General features: G+C 47.3%; 1 protein-coding gene across 5 annotated transcripts in view; it reads right to left on the reverse strand.

Annotated features, from left to right (window-relative positions):
- LOC148140793 (uncharacterized) overlaps positions 1–19,977 on the reverse strand; it is a 49,488-nt gene extending 29,511 nt beyond the window's left edge. Inside the window, exons 1-2 of one of the 5 annotated variants that reach the window (XM_087979574.1) lie at positions 19,842–19,977; positions 19,593–19,692 (exon numbers count right to left, since the gene is read on the reverse strand). The gene's annotated coding sequence lies outside the window, so the exon portion shown is untranslated. The other 4 variants (XM_087979576.1, XM_087979577.1, XM_087979579.1 and 1 more) reach the window with 4 other exon arrangements.
- Between the last annotated feature and the right edge of the window lie 555 nt (positions 19,978–20,532).

Below are 20,532 nucleotides of genomic sequence, written 5' to 3' on the forward strand. Positions count from 1 at the left end.
TGTGGGGTGTGATGGATGGCAGTGAGAGGCAATGGGGAATGTACAGGAGCAGGGGTGTGTGATGGATGGCAGTGAGAGGCAATGAGGAATGTACAGGAGCCAGGGGGGTGTGATGGATGGCAGTGAGAGGCAATGAGGAATGTACAGAAGCCGGGAGGGGGGTATGATGGATGGCAGTGAGAGGCAATGAGGAATGTACAGGAGCCAGGGGGGTGTGATGGATGGCAGTGAGAGGCAATGAGGAATGTACAGAAGCCGGGAGGGGGGTATGATGGATGGCAGTGAGAGGCAATGAGGAATGTACAGAAGCCGGGTGGGGGGTGCTGTGATGGATGGCAGTGAGAGGCAATGAGGAATGTACAGGAGCCAGGGGGGTGTGATGGATGGCAGTGAGAGGCAATGGGGAATGTACAGAAGCGGGTGGGGGGTGCTGTGATGGATGGCAGTGAGAGGCAATGAGGAATGTACATGAGCCGGGGGGTTGTGATGGATGGCAGTGAGAGGCAATGAGGAATGTACAGGAGCCGGGGGGGGGGGGGCTGTGTGATGGATGGCAGTGAGAGGCAATGAGGAATGTACAGGAGCCGGGGGAGGGGGTGTGGGGTGTGATGGATGCAGTGAGAGGTAATGAGGAATGTACAGGAGCCGGGGGGGGTGCTGTGATGGATGGCAGTGAGAGGCAATGAGGAATGTACAGGAGCCGGGAGGGGGGTGTGATGGATGGCAGTGAGAGGCAATGAGGAATGTACAGAAGCCGGGTGGGGGGTGCTGTGATGGATGGCAGTGAGAGGCAATGAGGAATGTACAGGAGCCAGGGGGGTGTGATGGATGGCAGTGAGAGGCAATGAGGAATGTACAGGAGCCGAGGGGGGTGCTGTGATGGATGGCAGTGAGAGGCAATGAGGAATGTACAGGAGCCGGGGGGGGTGCTGTGATGGATGGCAGTGAGAGGCAATGAGGAATGTACAGGAGCCGGGGGAGGGGATGTGGGGGTGTGATGGATGGCAGTGAGAGGTAATGAGGAATGTACAGGAGCCGGGGGGGGGGGTGTGATGGATGGCAGTGAGAGGCAATGAGGAATGTACAGAAGCCGAGTGGGGGGGGCTGTGATGGATGGCAGTGAGAGGCAATGAGGAATGTACAGGAGCCGGGGGGGGGGGGCTGTGTGATGGATGGCAGTGAGAGGCAATGAGGAATGTACAGGAGCCGGGGGAGGGGGTGTGGGGTGTGATGGATGGCAGTGAGAGGTAATGAGGAATGTACAGGAGCCGGGGGGGGTGCTGTGATGGATGGCAGTGAGAGGTAATGAGGAATGTACAGGAGCCAGGGGGGTGTGATGGATGGCAGTGAGAGGCAATGAGGAATGTACAGGAGCCGGGGGGGCTGTGATGGATGGCAGTGAGAGACAATGAGGAATGTACAGTAGCCGGGGGGGGTGTGATGGATGGCAGTGAGAGGCAATGAGGAATGTACAGGAGCCGGGGGGTTGATGGATGGCAGTGAGAGGCAATGAGGAATGTACAGAAGCCGGGTGGGGGGTGTGTGTGATGGATGGCAGTGAGAGGCAATGAGGAATGTACAGGAGCCAGGGGGGTGTGATGGATGGCAGTGAGAGGCAATGAGGAATGTACAGGAGCCGGGAGGGGGGTGTGATGGATGGCAGTGAGAGGCAATGAGGAATGTACAGAAGCCGGGTGGGGGGTGCTGTGATGGATGGCAGTGAGAGGCAATGAGGAATGTACAGGAGCCAGGGGGGTGTGATGGATGGCAGTGAGAGGCAATGGGGAATGTACAGAAGCGGGTGGGGGTGCTGTGATGGATGGCAGTGAGAGGCAATGAGGAATGTACAGGAGCCGGGGGGGGTGCTGTGATGGATGGCAGTGAGAGGCAATGAGGAATGTACAGGAGCCGGGGGAGGGGATGTGGGGGTGTGATGGATGGCAGTGAGAGGTAATGAGGAATGTACAGGAGCCGGGGGGGGGGGTGTGATGGATGGCAGTGAGAGGCAATGAGGAATGTACAGAAGCCGAGTGGGGGGGGCTGTGATGGATGGCAGTGAGAGGCAATGAGGAATGTACAGGAGCCGGGGGGGGGGTGTGATGGATGGCAGTGAGAGGCAATGAGGAATGTACAGGAGCCGGGGGGGTGTGATGGATGGCAGTGAGAGGCAATGAGGAATGTACAGGAGCCGGGGAGGTGTGATGGATGGCAGTGAGAGGAAATGGGGAATGTACAGGAGCGGGGGGGGGGGGGGGCTGTGATGGATGGCAGTAAGAGGCAATGAGGAATGTAAAGGAGCCGGGGGAGGTGTGATGGATGGCAGTGAGAGGCAATGAGGAATGTACAGGAGCCGGGGTGGGGCTGTGATGGATGGCAGTGAGAGGCAATGAGGAATGTACAGGGGCCGGGGGGTGTGATGGATGGCAGTGAGATGCAATGAGGAATGTACAGGAGCCGGGGGGTGTGATGGATGGCAGTGAGAGGCAATGAGGAATGTACAGGAGCCGGGGGGGGTGTGATGGATGGCAGTGAGAGGCAATGGGGAATGTACAGGAGCCGGGGGGGGTGTGATGGATGGCAGTGAGAGGCAATGGGGAATGTACAGGAGTCAGGGGGGTGTGATGGATGGCAGTGAGAGGCAATGAGGAATGTACAGGAGCCGGGGGGGGTGTGATGGATGGCAGTGAGAGACAATGAGGAATGTACAGGAGCCGGGGGGGTGTGATGGATGGCAGTGAGAGGCAATGAGGAAGAGAAAAGGATGAGATTCTGAGGAGAGAATCTCGGAAGTTAGGCCAGAATTTTTGAAAAAACGTTCTTGAGGATTGTCATATCTGCATGACTTTCAGTGCCATGAGCTGGTGACAATAGGAATATGGGATTAAGCAGATGGATGGGTGGTTAAGGAGCAAGTGCAGGGGAGAAAGGTTCGCATTTTTCTGGGGTAGAAGTGACCTGTACAAGAAGGACAGATTGCACCTGAATTGGAAAGGAACTAATATACTGGCAGGGAGATTTTCTAGAGCTGTTCAGGAAGATTTAAACTAGTAAGGTCAGGGGGTGCGACCCAAGGAGATAGTGAGGAAAGAGATCCAATCTGAGACTGGTGCCGTTGGGAAGAGGAGCAAGTCAGGGCAGGTAGGAAAACAACAGAGGTAGGACTGATAAATGAAACTGCATTTGTTTCAATGCAAGAGGCCTAACAGGGAAAGCAGACAAACTCAGGGCATGGCTGGGAACATGGGATTGGAATACAGCAACTACAGAAATGTGGCTCAGGGATAAGCAGGACTGGCAGCTTTGTGTTCCAGGGTATAAATGCTATAGGATGGATAGAAGGGGAGAGGGCTGCAAGAGAGGAGAAAGAGTGGTGTTTTTGATAAGGGACAACATTTTGGCTACACTTACAGAGGATATTCTGAGGAATACGTCAGGAAAGTGATTTGGGTGGAACTGAGAAATAAGAAAGGGATGACCATCTGATTGGGATTGTACTATGGACCCCCCTCCCCCTCAATAGTCAGCAGGAAATTGCGAAACAAATTAATAAGGAGATCTCAGTTAGCTGTAAGAATAGTAGAGTGGTTATGGTAGGGGATTTTAACTTTCCAAGCATAGACTGGGACTGCCATAGAGCTAAGGACTTGGATGAAGAGGAATTTATTAAGTGTGTTCAAGAAAATGTTTTGATTCAGTGTGTGGATGTACCTACCAGAGAAGATGAAAAACCTGCCTTACTCTTGGGAAACAAGGCAGGGCAGGTGACTGAGGTGTCAGTGAGGGAGCACTTTGGGGCCATTGATCATAATTCTATTAGTTTTAAAATAGTGAAGGAAAAGGAGAGATCAGATGTAATTGTCAAAGTTCGAAGGAAAGTCAATTTTGAAGGTATTCGAAGTTGATTTAAACCAGATATTTGCAGGTAAAGAGACAAATGGAAAATGGGAAACATTTAAAAATGAGATAACGAGAGTCCAGGGACAGTATGTTCCTGTTCAGGTAAAAGACAACATCTTGAAAAATATCCATATTACAGTAGAGGAGGTGTTGGATGGTTTAAGATACATAAATATGGATAAATCTCTGAGAACTGATCAGGTGTACCCTAGAACTCTGTGGGAAGTTAAGGAAGTGATTGCTGGGCCTCTTGCTGAGGTATTTTTATCATCAATAGCCACAGGTGAGATGCCGGAAGACTGAAGGTTGGCTGACGTGATACGAGCTGTTTTAAAAAGGTGTAAGGAACAACCAGGGAATGAAGGACCAGTGAGCCTGATGTCGGTGGTGGGCAAGTTGTTGGAGGGAATCCTGAGGGACAGAATTTACATGTATTTGGAAAGGCAAGTTCTGTTTAGGGATAGTCATCCTTTGTACGTGGGAAATCGAGTCTCACTAACTTGATTGAATTTTTTGAAGAAGTAACAAAGGGGATTGATGAGGGCAGAGCAGTGGATGTGATCCATATGGACTTCAGTCAGGCATTTGACAAGGTTCCCCATGGGAGACTGGTTAGCAAGGTTAGATCTCATGGGATATAGGGAGATCCAGCCATTTGGATACAAAACTGGCTTGAAGGTAGAAGACAGAGGGTGGTGCTGGAGGGTTGCTTTTCAGACTGGAGGCATGTGACCAGTGGAATGCCACAAGGATTGGTGCTGGCTCCACTGCTTTTCGTCATTTATCTCAGTGATCTGGATGTGAACATAGGAGGTATAGTTAGTAAGTTTGCAGATTTCACCAAAATTGGAGGTATGCTGGTCAGGGAAGAAGGTTACCTCAGATTACAACAGAATCTTGATCGGATGGGCCAATGGGCTGAGGAGTGGCAGATGGAGTTGAATTTAGATAAATGTGAGGTCCTGCATTTTGGAAAAGTAAAACAGGGCAGGACCTAATGGTAAGGTCCTGGGGAGTGTTACTGAACAAAGAGATCTCACAGCGCGAGGGATCCGGGTTTGATTCTGGCCTCGGGTGACTGTCTGTATGGAGTTTGCACATTCTCCCCGTGTCTGCGTGGGTTTACTGTGGGTGCTCCGGTTTCCTCCCACAGTCCAAAAGATATACAGTGTACAATTCTGGACTCCAGGCTAAAAGAAGGATGTTGTGAAACTTGAAAGATTGACAAAGATGTTGCCAATGCTCGAATGTTTGAGCTATGGGGTGGCTGTTTTCCATGGAGCTGGAGGGATTACCTTACAGAGGTTTGAGCTATAGCGTCATAGAGTCATAGAGATGTACAGCACGGAAACAGACCCTTCGGTCCAACCCGTCCATACCGACCAGTAATCCCAACCCAATCTAGTCCCACCTGCCAGCACCTGGCCCATATCCCTCCAAACCCTTCCTATTCATGTACCGATCCAGATGCCTTTTAACTGTTGTAATTGTACCAGCCTCCACCACATCCTCTGGCAGCTCATTCCATACACGTACCACACTCTGTGTGAAAAAGTTGCCCCTTAGATCTCTTTTATATCTTTCCCCTCTCACCCTAAACCTTGGCCCTCTAGTTCTGTACTCCCCCCGCCCAAGTGAAAAGTCTTTGTTTATTTATCCTATGCATGCCCCTCATGATTTTGTAAACCTCTATAAGGTCACCCCTCAGCCTCCAGTGCTCCAGGGAAAAAAACCCTAGCTTAATCAACCTCTCCCAAGAGCTCAAATTCTCCAACCCTGGCAACATCCTTGTAAATCTTTTCTGAACCCTTTCAAGTTTCACAACATCTTTCCGATAGGTAGGAGACCAGAATTGCATGCAATATTCCAACATTGGCCTAACCAAAGGAAAGCAAACCAAACACCTTCTTCATTGTCCTGTCTGTTTCCGTGCTGTACATCTCTATGCCTCTATGATTCTATAGCTCAAACCTGCGACTCCACTTTCAAGGAGCTATGAACCTGCACTCCAAGGTCTGTTTGTTCAGCAAAACTCCCGAGGAGCTCACCATTATATAGTGTGTAAGTCCTGCTAAGATTTGCTTTTCCAAAATGCAGCACCTCACATTTATCTAAATTAAACTCCATTTGCCACTTCTCAATCCACTGTCCCATCTGATCAAGATCCCATTGCAATCTGAGGTAACCTTCTTCGCTGTCCACTACATTTCCAATTTTGGTGTCATCTGTAAACTTACTAACTGTACCTCTTATGCTCACATCCAAATCATTTATATAAATGATGAAAAGTAGTGGACCCAGCACCGATCCTTGTGGCACTTCACTGGTCACAGGCCTCCAGTCTGAAAAACAACCCTCCACCACTACCCTCTGTCTTCTACCTTTGAGCCAGTTCTGTATCCAAATGGCTAGTTCTCCCTGTATTCCATGAGATCTGACCTTGCTAATCAGTGTCCTTGTCAAATGCCTTACTGAAGTCCACATAGATCACATCTACCGCTCTGCCCTCATCAATCCTCTTTGTTACTTATTCAGAAAACTCAATCAAGTTTGTGAGACATGATTTCCCACGCACAAAGCCATGTTGACTATCCCTAATCAGTCCTTGCTTTTCCAAATATATGTACATCCTGTCCCTCAGGATTCCCTCCAACAACTTACCCACCACCGAAGTCAGGCTCACCAGTCTTTAGTTCCCTGGCTTGTCCTTACCACCTTTCTTAAACAGTGGCACCATGTTTGCCAACCTTCAGTCTTCCGGCACCTCACCTTTGACTATCGATGATAAAAATATCTCAGTAAGAGGCCCGGCAATCACTTCCCTAGCTTCCCACAGAGTTCTAGGGTACACCTGATCAGGTCGTGAGGTTTTATCCACTTTTATGCATTTCAAGACATCCAGCACTTCCTCCTCTTAATATGGACATTTTTCAAGATGTCACCATCTATTTCCCTAAATTCTGTATCTTCCATGTCTTTTTTCACAGTAAATACTGATGCGAAATACTCGTTTAGTATCTTCCCCCATCTCCTGCGGCTTCACACAAAGGCCGCCCTGCTGACCTTTGAGGGACCCTATTCTCTCCTTAGTTACCCTTTGTCCTATAGGGAGGGGCTGTTTTCCCTGGAATGTCAGAGGCTGAGGGGTGATCTTATAGAGGTTTGTAAAATCATGAGGGGCATGGATAGGGTAAACAGACAAAGTCTTTTTCCCAGGGTGGGGAATCCAAAATTAGACAGCACAGGTTTAAGGTGAGAGGGGAAAGATTTAAAAGGGATCAAAGGGGCAATTTCTTCACACACAGGGTGGTGTATGTACGGAATGAGCTACCAGAGGGAGTGGTAGAGGTGGGTGCAATTACGTTTAAAGGGCATCTGGATGCAACGGTTTAGAGAGATATTGGCCAAATGTTGGCAAATGGGACTAGATTTATCTCGGATATCTGGATGCCATGATCTATGCTGTACATCTCTATGATTCGGGGAATCTCTGTTGTGTGGCCCTGACAGATCTAGCAACTCAACCCGGGCTTCCATGAGGAGATGTAGCCATCAGCCGTCGTTAAACTACATCTGACCACAATCTGTGAGCTCCTGGCCCAGCGAATCCCCACTGGACTGGAGGAGTGACCCTAGTTTTAAAGAGATCTGCCAAGAGCATTTACAAATATGAGGTGTCAGCCTGGGGAAGTAATGCTGCAAGAGAACGGAGACGCTAAACAGCCTGAGACAGATTGAAGTGATCCCATAACCGACAGATCAAATCCAAACTCTGACCACATCCTGTTGGAAATGCTAGTGGACACTTAAACAGCCAACAATAAAAGAAGATTCCCAAAGTCTTCAAACCCTGACTGGATAATAATCCACAGACCCTGGCTAATGCACTGGGACTTGGGTTTGAATTTCAACAGTGTAAATGATAAAATGTAAATGTAATTCAGAAATCTGGAATTAATGGCTATGAACAAGGAACAAGATGAGGCCACTCGGCCTTATGCACCTGCTCCATCTGAGGAACCATCCTTTTAACACCCACCCAGCCAAGTCCCCTCAAGAACCTATCTTTCAATTACATCACTCAACTCCATAGAATTCGGGGTCGAGAGTGTGGAGCTGAAAAAACACATCAGGTCAGGCAGCATCCAAGGAGCAGGAGAATGAACGTTTCGGGTAAGAGCCCTTCATCAGGAATGAGGCTGGGAGCCTCGGGGGGGGGGGGTGGAGAGATCAATGGGAGGGGGTGGGGCTTGGGGAGAAGGTAACTGAGAGTGTAATCGGTGGATGGAGGTGGGGGTAATGATGATAGGTCAGAAAGGATTGTGGAGTGGATAGGTGGGAAGGATGATGGACAGGAAGGATGGTGCTGAGCTGTAAGGTTGGAACTGGGGTAAGGTGTGGCGAGGGGAAATGCGGATATTGGTGAAGACCACATTGATGCTGTGAGATTGGAGGGTCCCAAAGCGAAAGATGAGGTGTTCTTCCTCCAGGTGTCAGGTGGTTTGGGTGTGGCGATGGGGGAGGCCCAGGACTTGCATGTCCTCGGCGGAGAGGGAGGGGGCGTTGAAGTGTTCAGCCACGAGGCAGTGGGGTTGGTTGGTGCAGGTGTCTCCAAGATGTTCTCTAAAGTCCTCTGCAAGTAGTAGGCGCCCTGTCTCCCCAGTGTAGAGGAGACCACATTGGGAGCAACAGATATAGTAAGTGACATGTGTGTAAGTGCAGGTAAAGCTCTGATGGATGTGGAAGGCTCCTTTGGGGAATTGGACGGAGGTGAGGGGGGAGGTGTGGGCACAGGTTTTGCAATCCTGGTGAAGGAGAGGGTGGGTCGGTCGGGGGCGTGTACCTGACAACAGAGTCGCAAAGGGAATTGTCTTTATGAAAAGCGGGTAGGGGTGGGGATGGAAATATGTCTCTGAGGTGGGGTCCGTTTGCAGGTGGCGGAAATGGCAGAGGATGATGTGATGTATACGGAGGATGATGTGATGTGTACGGGATGGAAGGTGAGGACCAGGGGGTTCTATCCTTGTTGCAGTTGGAGGGCAGAGGTACAGGAAGTGCCCCAGAGGGCATCATCAACCACGTGGGAGGGAAATTGTGGTCATTGAAGAAGGAGGCCATCTGGTGTGTTCTGTGGTGGAACTGGTTCTCCTGGGAGCAGGAGGCGGAGGTATTGGGAATACAGGATAGCAATTTTACAGGAGGTAGGGTGGGAGATGGTGTAGTCCAGGTAGAGGTGTGGGTCAGTGGGTTTGGAGAAGATGTCTGTGTTGAGTCAGTCACTGTTGATGGAGATGGAGAGATCCAAGAAGAGGAGGGAGGTGTCTGAGATGGTCCTGGTGAACTTCAGGTCGGAGTGGAATGTGTTGGTGAAGTTGATGAACTGTTCAACCCCCTCACGGGAACACAAGGTGGCGCCAGTGCAACCATCAATGTAGCGGAGGAAACGTTGGGAGCGGTGCCGGTGGAACTGTGGAAGATAGACTATTCCACATAAACAACAAAGAGACCGGCATAGCTGGGGCGCATGTGGGTACCCATGGCCACCCCTTTCATCTGGAGGAAGTGGGAGGATTCGAAGGAGAAATTATTGAGGGTGAGGACTAGTTCAGCCAAACAAATGTGAGTGTCAGTGAAGCGGTACTGATGGGGACGCTGGGAGAGGAAGAACGGAGGGCTTGGAGGCCCTGGTCATGGCAGATGGAGGTGTATAGGGACTGGATGTCCATGGTGAAGATGAGGCATTGGGGGCCAGGGAAACAAATGTCCTGGAGGAGGCAGAGGGCATGGGTGGTGTCCCGAATGTATGTGGGGAGTTTCTGGACCGGCGGGATAGGACAGTATCAAGGTTGGTGGAGGTTAGTTCGGTGGAACAGGAGCAGGCCGAGACGATGGGTCGGCCAGGGTAGTCAGGCTTGTGGATCTTGGGTAGGAGACAGAACCATGAGGTGCAGGGTTCCCGTACCTTGAGGTTGGAAACTGTGGGTAAGAGGTCCTCTGAGGTGATGAGGTAGTGTATGGTCTGGCAGATGATGGTTTGGTGTTGGGAGGTGAGCTCATGGTCAAGGGGGCAATAGGAGGAGGTGTCTTTGAATTGGCGCCTGGCTTCAGCGGTGTAGAGGTCAGTGTGCCAAACTACCACTGCACCCCCTTTATCCACTGGTTTGATGGTGAAGTTGAGGTTGGAACGGAGGGAGTAGAGGACTATGTGTTGCTAGGGTGAGAAGTTGGAGTGGGGGGGGGTAGACAGGTTAAGGTAATCAATGTACCAGCAGCAGTTTGAAATAAAAAGATCAATGAGGTCTTCTCTACATCAGGGAGACAGGATGCCAACTTGCAGTGCCCTTCAGAGAACATCTCCGGGACACCCACACCAACCAATCCCACCACCCTGTGGCCGAACACTTCAATTCTCCCTCCCACTCCGCCAAGGACATGCAAATCCTGGACTTCCTCCATCGCCACCCTCTAACCATCCGATGCCTGGAGGAAGAACACCTCATCTTCCACCTTGGGACCTTCCAAACACATGGCATCAATGTGGACTTCACCCGTTTACTCATTTCCTCTCCCCCACCCCACCTTATCCCAGTCCCAACTTCCAGTTCAGCACTGCCCTCATGACCTGTCCTATCTGTTTATCTTCCTTCCTATCTATCCGCACCCCCCGCTCTCTGACCTATCACCATTACTGCCACCTCCATCTCCCTGTCGCATTCTCAGCTACCTTACCCCCAGCACCACCCCACCCCCTCCCATTGATCTCTCCACCCCCGAGGCTCCCAAGCCTCATTCCTGATGAAGGCCTCTTACCCAAAACATTGATTCTCCTGCTCCTCGGATGATGCCTGACCTGCCGTGTTTTTCCAGCCCCACACTCTTGACTTTGATCTCCAGCATCTGCAGTCCTCACCTTCTTCCCGAGGATACAGGCCTGGTCTGTCTAGCCTTTCCTCATAAAGTAATTCTCTCACTCCAGATTTTGGTCTGGTAAGCGTTCTCTGAGCTGCTTTCAATATTAACATTAATGACAAGTATGGTGCCCAGCACTGAACACAGTAGTCTCGATACAGTCTTACCAATGTCCTGTATAACTGAAGCATAGCCTCCCTCCTCCCACACAATTCGCCAGAACATTGTATCAGCGTAGTGACTGGAATTAGGTGGACCTTGTTGACAACAAGATCCTTGACTGGGGTTGTTAACCTGGGGAATCAGAAACCCTGACTGACCAATTTCCACAGGCGACCGTGGAGGGGGTCGTTAGGGCCGACTGCCTGCCCCTCTTCCACGGTTACGTTAGAGCCCAGGTTCTCCACCAACACCCTGGAGTTGTTCAGGGAGAGGTGGGCCCCGCAGGGAGTGGAGTGCATTATTTCTCCCCCAACTCTATTTTGATTTAGTCCCTACCCTCCCCTTCACTGTTTTGATCACACAGCACTGCCCTTTGATGTGAAGGGCAGTGTTTGTCACTGGCCACCCGGGTGTTTTCCTATCTTCCTGGTGGTGGAATTTGAATAAAGATTCGTGCACTTTGTGTCTCTCACTGTGTCTCACACCTGCACACACACACACCATGGGTGCTGGGGAAAAAATAAGCACTACCGCACTTAGGTGGTAGTGTGGGGGAAAAAAAAATAAACAGGTGATTTCCGGAAAAAAAAACAGGGACTTAAAAAAAAAAGAAAAAAAAAGAAACAGGGAGACGACTGCCTGCCCCTCTTCCGCGGTTACGTTAGGGCCCGGGTGTCCTTGGAGAAGGAGCACGCGGTGTCCACCAACACCCTGGAGTTGTTCAGGGAGAGGTGGGTGCCGCAGGGAGTGGAGGGCATTATTTACCCCTTCAACTCTGTTTTGATTTAATCCCTGCCCTCCTCTTCACTGTTTCAACCACATCGGCATTACCCTTTGATGAGAAGGGCTCTGCTTATCACTGGCCACGTGGGTGCTTTGTTCTTCCTGGTGGTGCAATATGAATGAAGTTTTTTGCACTTGATGTTTCTTCTCTGTGTGGAAGAACAGAAATAAAGTATATCCATATATGTGTATATATTTATATATAAAACCAGGAGATGAGAATCTCCTCAGTTCAGGGGACTGACTGTGAGTTGGTTGACCACAGCCAGTGCACTCTGTGGAAACATCCTCTTGGTCTGAGACATTGCCTTCCTTTTTTTTTGGTTTCTGTTTTGTTTCTTTGAGCTAAAAGGGAAAGAATGAGTATATAAACTGGGGATTAGAGGTGGGTACCGTGGGGAGGGATGGAGTGCTTTATTTCCCTCTCCAACTCGGTTTTGATTTAGCCCATCCCCTCCTGTTCACCTTTTTCACGTGAGCAATGCTCACTCTGGGCTTTGTTTCTCCCTGGCCATTCGCCACACGGGGGTCTTTCCTGGTGGCACAGTATGAATAAATTTATTTACACTTGGCCTTTTTGACCGTGTCTTACACCTACACACAGACACAAACACTGGTGCTGGGGAATATAAGCCTTACTGCAGTAGTCTAGGAGTATTAACGTTTTATATATATATAATATATATGTATAAAATCAGAGGATTAAAATCTCCTCAGTGCAGGGAGCTGAATCTGAGCTCGCTAGCCACAGCCAGTGTACTGCACCCAAGTACATAAAGGGTGCCTTGGTGTTGGGATACCAGCTTTTGTGCAGTTATTTCAGTGGCGAGGGGAGAAGACAGGATGTGCCTAAAGAACATTTGCTTGCAACAACCATCTTGGAATTGGAATAAGCATTTCCGGCATCATACCTCAAAAAAAAATAAACATGGAATTAGAGATAGGCACTTTGGGTCTGTGGATTGCTCTCCAATTCTAATTTCATTTAATCCCCACCCTCCCGCTTCACCGTGTTTCTCATGTAAGCATCATCCCTTTTGGGTCTTGCTTGTTTCTGGTTCTTCTGGTGGTAGAAATATTGAGTTGAAAATGTGTTGCTGGAAAAGCCCAGCAGGTGAGGCAGCATCCAAGGAGCAGGAGAATCGACGTTTCGGGCACGAGCCCTTCTTCAGGAAATATTGAGTAAAGTTATTTGCACAATGGTATTTTCACTGAGGCCGTGCACTTGTGCACACACAACACAGGTGCTGTGGGGGAAAACAAGGAACACTATTGTATCGTAGTAATGTGGGGATAACCAAAAACAAACAAATATAAATAGGAGAATGAGAATCTCATCGGTTCATGGGACTGGCTTCGAACTGGCTGGTCTCAGCCAGAGAACTGCACCCAAGTAAATAAAGGGTGACTCAGTGACAGAGTACCAGCGTCGTGCAGTTATTTCAATGAGTTTTCCTGATTACTTGCTGTGCCTGTCGACTAACCTTCTCGGATTCATGCACCGAGACATCATTTCTCTTTCATTTCAGCACTCTAGGATCCCTCACAACATTAGATACATACTCTTTTAATTCTTGCTGTCAAACTGGACAGTTTCAGACTTTCCCACAGTGCACTCCATTTGCCAAATCATTGCCCGCTCACTTAAATTATCTACATCCCTTGTAGGTTCCTTTTGTCACCTTTTTTGTATCATCAGCAAACTTAGCTGCCATACCTTTGATCCCTTGATCCATACCATGAATACCAATTGTAAACAGTTGAGACACTGGCAATGACCCTATGGCACACCGTTAGTGATATCATGCCAGGCTGAAAAAAAGACCCAAGATCAGAGTGGTGCTGGAAAAGCACAGCAGGTCAGCCAACATCTGAGGAGCAGGTAAATTGACGCTTTGGAATTCCTGAAGAAGGGTTTTTGCCCGAAGGGTCAATTTCCCTGCTCCTCGGATGCTGCCTGACCTGCTGTGCTTTTCCAGCACCACTCTGATCTTGACTCTAATCTCCAGCATCTGCAGTATCCACTTCCACCCTGAAAAAGTCCCACTTATTCCCCACTCTCTGATTCCTGTTAGCCAGCCTCTCTTCTATCTAAACCAATATGATACACCTGACGCCAGAAGAGTTTATAATCTGCAATATCTTTAGATGTGATCCTTATTAAATGCTTTCTGGATATCTGAATACATCTACTGGTTCCCTTTTTTCTGCAGCATAAATTACTTCTTCAAATAACTCCAATAAATTAGTTAAACTTGATTTCCCTTTGACAAAGATGTTATGGCTCTGCCTGATTGTCTTGACTGAATCCAAAGTGCCCTGTTATACAATCTTTAATAATACCTTCTAACATTGTCCCTATGACAGTTGGTAAGCTCACTTTCTTTAGCTTAGTTTCCTGCTTTTGGGCTCCCTCCCTTTTGTATAAAGGAGCTATACTTACAATTTTGCAATGTAAGAACATCTTCCCTAAATTTAATGAGTTTGCGAAAATGAAAACGATTGCATTAACTTTCTCACTAGCTACTTCTTTTAAGACCCAAGAGTAACATTCATTAGGGCCTGGGACTTGTCATCTCACAGTTCCAGCAGTTTACTTAGTATTCCATTGAGGTAATTATAGTTTTCTTGCATTTCTCCCACTCTCTCCATTCCTAATTTATAGCTTTGTTTGGGATGTGACTTGTATCCTCTTTTGCAAAGATCGATGTAAAATATCTGTTCAATTTGTCTGCTATTTCCTGATCCTCCATTACTAACTCCCCAGACTCAGTTTCTACAGGCCCCACACTGATATTGTTAAATTTCTGCAAAACTTCTAAACAAATCTCTCCTATCTGTTTTGATATTTTTGGGTAACTTTCTCATACTCTATTTTTTCTCTCCTTATTAATCATTTGGTAATTCTCTGTTTTTGTTTTATATTCTGTTCAGCGAGAAGGAGAGATTGGAGATGTTGGAACCATTTTACCCTGGAGAAATGAAAACCAAGAAGAGATTTGATCAAAGTTTACAAACTCATGAGGCACATAGGGTCATAGAGCCTTTGGTCCAAGTCATCCACACCAACCAGACGTCCCAATCTGACCTACTCCCATTTGCCAGCATTTGGCCCATATCCCTCTAACTCCTTCTCATTCATCCAACCATCCAGGTGCCTTTTAAATGTTCTAATTTGACCTGCTTCCACCACTTCCTCTGGTGGCTCACTTCAGACATGTACTACCCTCTGCTTGAAAATATCGCCCCTCAGGTCCTTTTTACGTCTTTCCTCTCTCACCTCAAACCTATGCCCTCTGGTTTTGCACTCCCCCAGCCAAGGAAAAAGACCTTGGCTATTCACTCTATCAATTCCCCTCATGATTTTATAAACCTCTATAAGGTCACCCCTCCGTCTCTAATGCACCAGGGAAAACAGCCCCAGCCTATTCAGCCTCTCCTGATAGGCCAAACCCTCCAGTCCTGGCAACGTCCTTGTAAAATTTTTCTACACTCTCTCAAGTTTAACAACATCCTTCCCATAGGAGGGTGACCAGAATTGTACACAGTATTCCAAAAGAGTGGCCTGAATAGAATGAGTAGGGAGAATCTGTTTTCACACACATATAAATAGGGAATGGAATGCACTGTTAAAAGTGTGGTAGAGACGGGTTTAATTGAGACAGACAAGAGGCTATCAGATGGTTTAAATGGAAATAATGTGCAGAGGTATGGGGAAAAGGCAGGAGGTAAGTTCGACTGAACAGGGAGGCACTGCAAACAGGATGGGCTGAAGGGCCTCCCATCTACACCATAACCTGTCTGAATCTCTGGGTTTCTGGAGGAACATTTACAATTCCCCAATCCTCTGGCACCTCAATGTCTCTGTAGAGATTGAGAAATACTGATCAGAGCCTCTGCAATTTCTACTGTTCTTTTCCATCAGAAACCTTGGATGCAAAATCATTCAGTCCTTTCTGACATAACTTGCAACTTGCCATCCTGCCAGTGTCTTACCAACATCCTCTAGCAGTATAACATCAACAACATCTTTGTTAAGGACAGAGAGACGTATTCTACCAGTCACAGCCTCAACCAAGGCATTAGGCCTTTTACATGTTCTCATTCAAAAGTATGCTTTACTCACAAAAAAACCTCTTTATACACACATAATCACAAATACAGTTCTGTTCTGTAAAACAGCATGTGAAGAAAAAAAACAAACATTGGAGTTTGATTCTATCCAACAAATAAACCAAAGGTATTTCTTACTGTACAAGACTATATTAACTTGCATATGAAGCACCAGAGGGTCTCTTAACTGAACAAACCCCCATTAAACTTTGGCAGAAAGACCTCAGACAGTGGTCTTTCCTCACTGTGCCTTGACAGCATCTGCCTCAAGCTTTAGTGATCCCTCAGCATATGGTCCTTGGACCTTGGAATATGCCAGTCAGCAACACTTGGTCAGGGGCAACTCAAAGACACCAAAGAGATCTTTCACTGAATTGATGGTCCTGCAGGCACGTTCAACATTTGTCTCAGTGTGTGGCCCCGGGAACAGCCCATAGAGCACAGGGTCCTGCTTCACCGAGTTGCTCTGGATGAACCGCAACAAAAAAAATCAACTGCTTCTTTCTCCTGACTTCTTTTACAAAGGCACATTCCAGAACTTTCCTTTGACTAATTATCAAACATGTTTAAAAGAAAATCCCTGTCCTTGATCAAAGGTTTGAAAGGGTCACTGTCTGGTACAGTGTGAGTAACACCTCCAACTGTGGAGATATGAGCCCACGAGAGAGAGAGGGAGAGAGAGGGAGAGAGGGAGAGAGAGAGAGAGAGCTACTTGTGAGATGCACCACAGATTCTAGGGGTGTCATGGTGGCTCAGTGATTAGCACTGCTGCCCCACAGCGCAAGGGACCCAGATTCGATCCCACCCTCGGGAGACTGTCTGTGTGGAGTTTGCACATTCTCCCCGTGTCGACATGGGTTTCCTCTGGGTGCTCTGGTTTCCTCCCACAGTCCAAAGATTATTGCCCATGATGTGCAGGGATGTGTTGGTTATTCAGGGGTTAAATGTAGAGTAATGGGAATGGGTTTGGGAGGGGGATGCTCTTCAGAGGGTTGATGTGAAGGGTTGAAGGGCCTGTTTCCCACACTGTGGGGTTTCTATGATGGATCCAATGGAGACAGTGGTCCACATGGAAGGCTGTCTACAGATCCTTAATATGTGACAAACCACTTCTTGTTCAAACTTATTGTCGAGTCTGTAATTTCTCATCAAGTATACAACAATCCCATTCTCCTATATCAGGGAAAACCTCATCCCATGCTCCTGTTGGAAATCCTGACACAAGTGTTGCCAGTCTGTAATTCCCCAGGAAGTTTGAATTGCGATGTATTGATTTACTCTACAAATTCAATCTGATCATGTGGCTGATCTCAAAGTGGAGCTGATGCCTCAGTCAGACCAGCCATGATCTTCAGGGCTGAATGGCCTCCTCCTGCAGATACTGAATTCCCAGCCCAGAATTCCTGATTGGAAAATCCCAGAGGAAATAGACAATATCATTGGGTCAGTAAAACCATCCCAGCAAGCAGTGCCACTGCCCAGAAGGACTGATCTCTCCACAATCCCTGCCATTAGACACTCGCCCACAGTGACTAATCAGGACAACATTCAAGGGGAGACATGGAAAGATACCCACTGGAACTTCCTAAAAGAGGGAATGCACTGACTGTGCGGTAACTGCCCAGGAGACTGAATATCAGAGGGTCTCTGCATAACATACAAACCCATTGGGAAAGGTCCCGACTGTTCAGCAGGTTTTGGGGACATTAGAGGGTTCTGACTGACTTACCTTAGCCAGCAAAATACAGAGGAAATTAAACCAGCTCTAACTACTGACTTAGATATAAAACTGATCACTACCAACCACACACATAGAAAGCATCCAATCACTCAGCTCACCCACCCCCATTACTCTCACTGACCCCATCCCCATAACTGAACACCCTCCCAATTACTCACACCATCCCCCTGGAACTCACTGTGTCTAAATGCACGTGCCCAGGTGTCAGCAAATATGGCCTTTCCAGGATTTAAATTGTTCTAAAGTCCCAAACTCTCAGAGACAGCTCCTGAGAGAAGGTAAGGCTGCAAAGCAATGTGGCTGTCAGTAAACCCTGCCTTGGAGATATTCTACACAACAGGCAGGAAACTGATCAATCCCCACCCCATTTAATCCGAATCTGTGATCACTCCACACTCTGTCACTGAGCTTCAGGATGCTGGTGTATTTCTGTGTGTGTGCTCACTCAGAAACTCAGCACCAGGTCATTGTCACTTCCTTCTCTGCAGCTTTGAAAACAATGGGATTTTCATGGAAAAGCTGGAAAATTTTCTCTATCCCTAAGAATCCTTCTGCCTTCAACTCACAAATACACAAGGGGTTGTTTCCACTGCCATTTCAGTGAGAGAGTTCCAGTTCCTCATGAACCTTTCAAGAGAAAAAGAAATGTACCTAATCTTTGATTTCAATGAACTTCCCCCTCTCTTTAAGGAGTCATCCCTCCTTCTCAATTCTCCCTTCAGAGAAAACACCTTCTCCAAATCAATCTGTCAAGATCCCTCTGGATCGAATCAGTTTTAATCAAGTTGCCTTGACAGGCAGATATCAACTCCGGCAGATACAAACATAGCCTGTCCAACCTTTAGTCATTAGGCCACCCGACCAATCCAGGTATTAATCTGGTAAACCTTCTCTGAACTGTTTCCAATGCCTTTACATCCTCCATGAACGATCTATACTGTACCCAGAGCTGCAGATGTGGTTACACCAGTGTCCTTTCTGATGACAACATAACTTCCTGACTTTTATACAAACTTTTGCGCACATGGAAGTACAATATAATGTCTTTGTACTCATTTACATTTCCAAAAACATTGTTTCACACACATACGTACACACTCATGCAAGACTGTTTACTAACACAACTACTGTCACATTCACATACACTCTTGCTGTCTCACAATAATACACCAGGAATCTTCATACTCAGACAGTTATACTCACTTTCAACAGGATCCCTTGAGATGAAATTATTCTACTGATCCATACATGAAGTTCCAGCTCTGTGGGAAATCACTGTGGGGGGCGGAGAGATGCAGTGATTCCACTAAGATCTCACCTCCTGGAGCAACAGCACTTGATATAAAACAGGAAAACTGTCAGTCGTTCCTGATTCATGGTCTTTTCACAGAAATGAACATTCAGACAGAATAACGATGCCAACATTGAAGAATGTTGAAAATTCAACAACTGCAAAAAGATGACACTCTGCTCAGGAGCAGCCTAAAGGTGTTGAAGACATGGACAGATACAGTGTTAGTAGAAAACTGAAGTGTCTCAGTCACATTTGTCAGGGAAGCGCAATGCACTGATTCAGCATGTTTAATATATCACAACGCAGGAGCAACCCCCAACTCAGAAGCTGATATTACCGAAAAACCAGAATAACTCAGAGAGAGGAAGAACAGTAACAAAACAACATACTTGGAAATGAACTGGTCATACCTGGTGGTACAAACGACAAATCCAATGGGTATATCTCCTTTTCTAGTTTTACTGGGTTTTCCTTCAGATTGTCTCTAACACATATCCATTGAAGCATAATATATGTTTTGCAGTTATACACATATCCACAAATATTTCACAAACACTTGAATGGTATCTCAAACTGTTACACTGACAGTTACACTGATTTTTATCACATTCAGCCACCCTTTCACTGTCTCAGAATAATGTAGAAGATCATCCTCATAATCATAACTGACAAACAGCAGTCTGTTTCACTGACCTGTACGTGAAGTGTCTGTAACCCAGCTGTGGGAGAATCACTGTCCGGACTGGATGGACCAGGGTTGTCACTGAGATCTCAGCTCCTGTGATAATTGTATCTGTTAGAAAACAGAAACACTGGTCAGACTCTCATCCTCGGTGGGAATTGAAGTCAGTCTCTGATTGTTTCAGTGACTGAAAGTCTCATGTCAACTGGTATTGGGACGTGGAAAAAAACTGTGATCAGATGCAAGACAGGAATATTTACTGTGGACACTTGATGATACTGTTTGCAGATAGTAACCTTCTGAACTTGTCCCAGAAGTGCTGCTGCTATCTCAGAGATTCAGCAATAAGGTGTCCAAACATTTTACTTTAACTCTGGTCTTCCAACATAAGGCAACAGTTTTCCTGAAATGCTGATTGTAGAGTTTCATTTCCCATAACAGACCAAAGAGATTCAGCAAAACTTTAACTTCTGCTTGGTTTAATGAATAATGAATCATTTCCAAGCAAGATTGAAAGTTCTTGTTTGCTGATTTAACATATCCCCACATGACAGACGAAGGACAAAACATGTCAGAACAAAGGCCAATTGTGCTGTACAACATGGGGCAGTGAGTGAGAAATGGGGAACATAAGGATGAGAGCAGGAATCTCTGTTCAGCACAAAACAGGAACACATTCTGGATGACTGTGCATTGGTTCAGCAATATTCTCCATGACTGCCTGAACCCCCCGTCCGACCCCCAACATCCCAACATCAGATCCTGCTGTGCTTGAGAACATGGGTTCATGGATGTAAGCAAATATTTGTTCACTGTGAGACCAATCAAAGCAGAAATCTTTATGTGACCATGTGTGTATTTAAATACCATTCAGAGATGAGGAGTATTCGGAGGGGAGGGCTGGCCCTGGTTTCCAAGACCAGGATTTATAGATTCTGTTCGAGGGGATCA

Source organism: Chiloscyllium plagiosum, unplaced genomic scaffold, assembly GCF_037043375.1.
Source record: "Chiloscyllium plagiosum isolate Xiang-an unplaced genomic scaffold, Cpla_swu_hap1 HiC_scaffold_35, whole genome shotgun sequence".
Lineage (NCBI taxonomy): Eukaryota > Metazoa > Chordata > Chondrichthyes > Orectolobiformes > Hemiscylliidae > Chiloscyllium > Chiloscyllium plagiosum.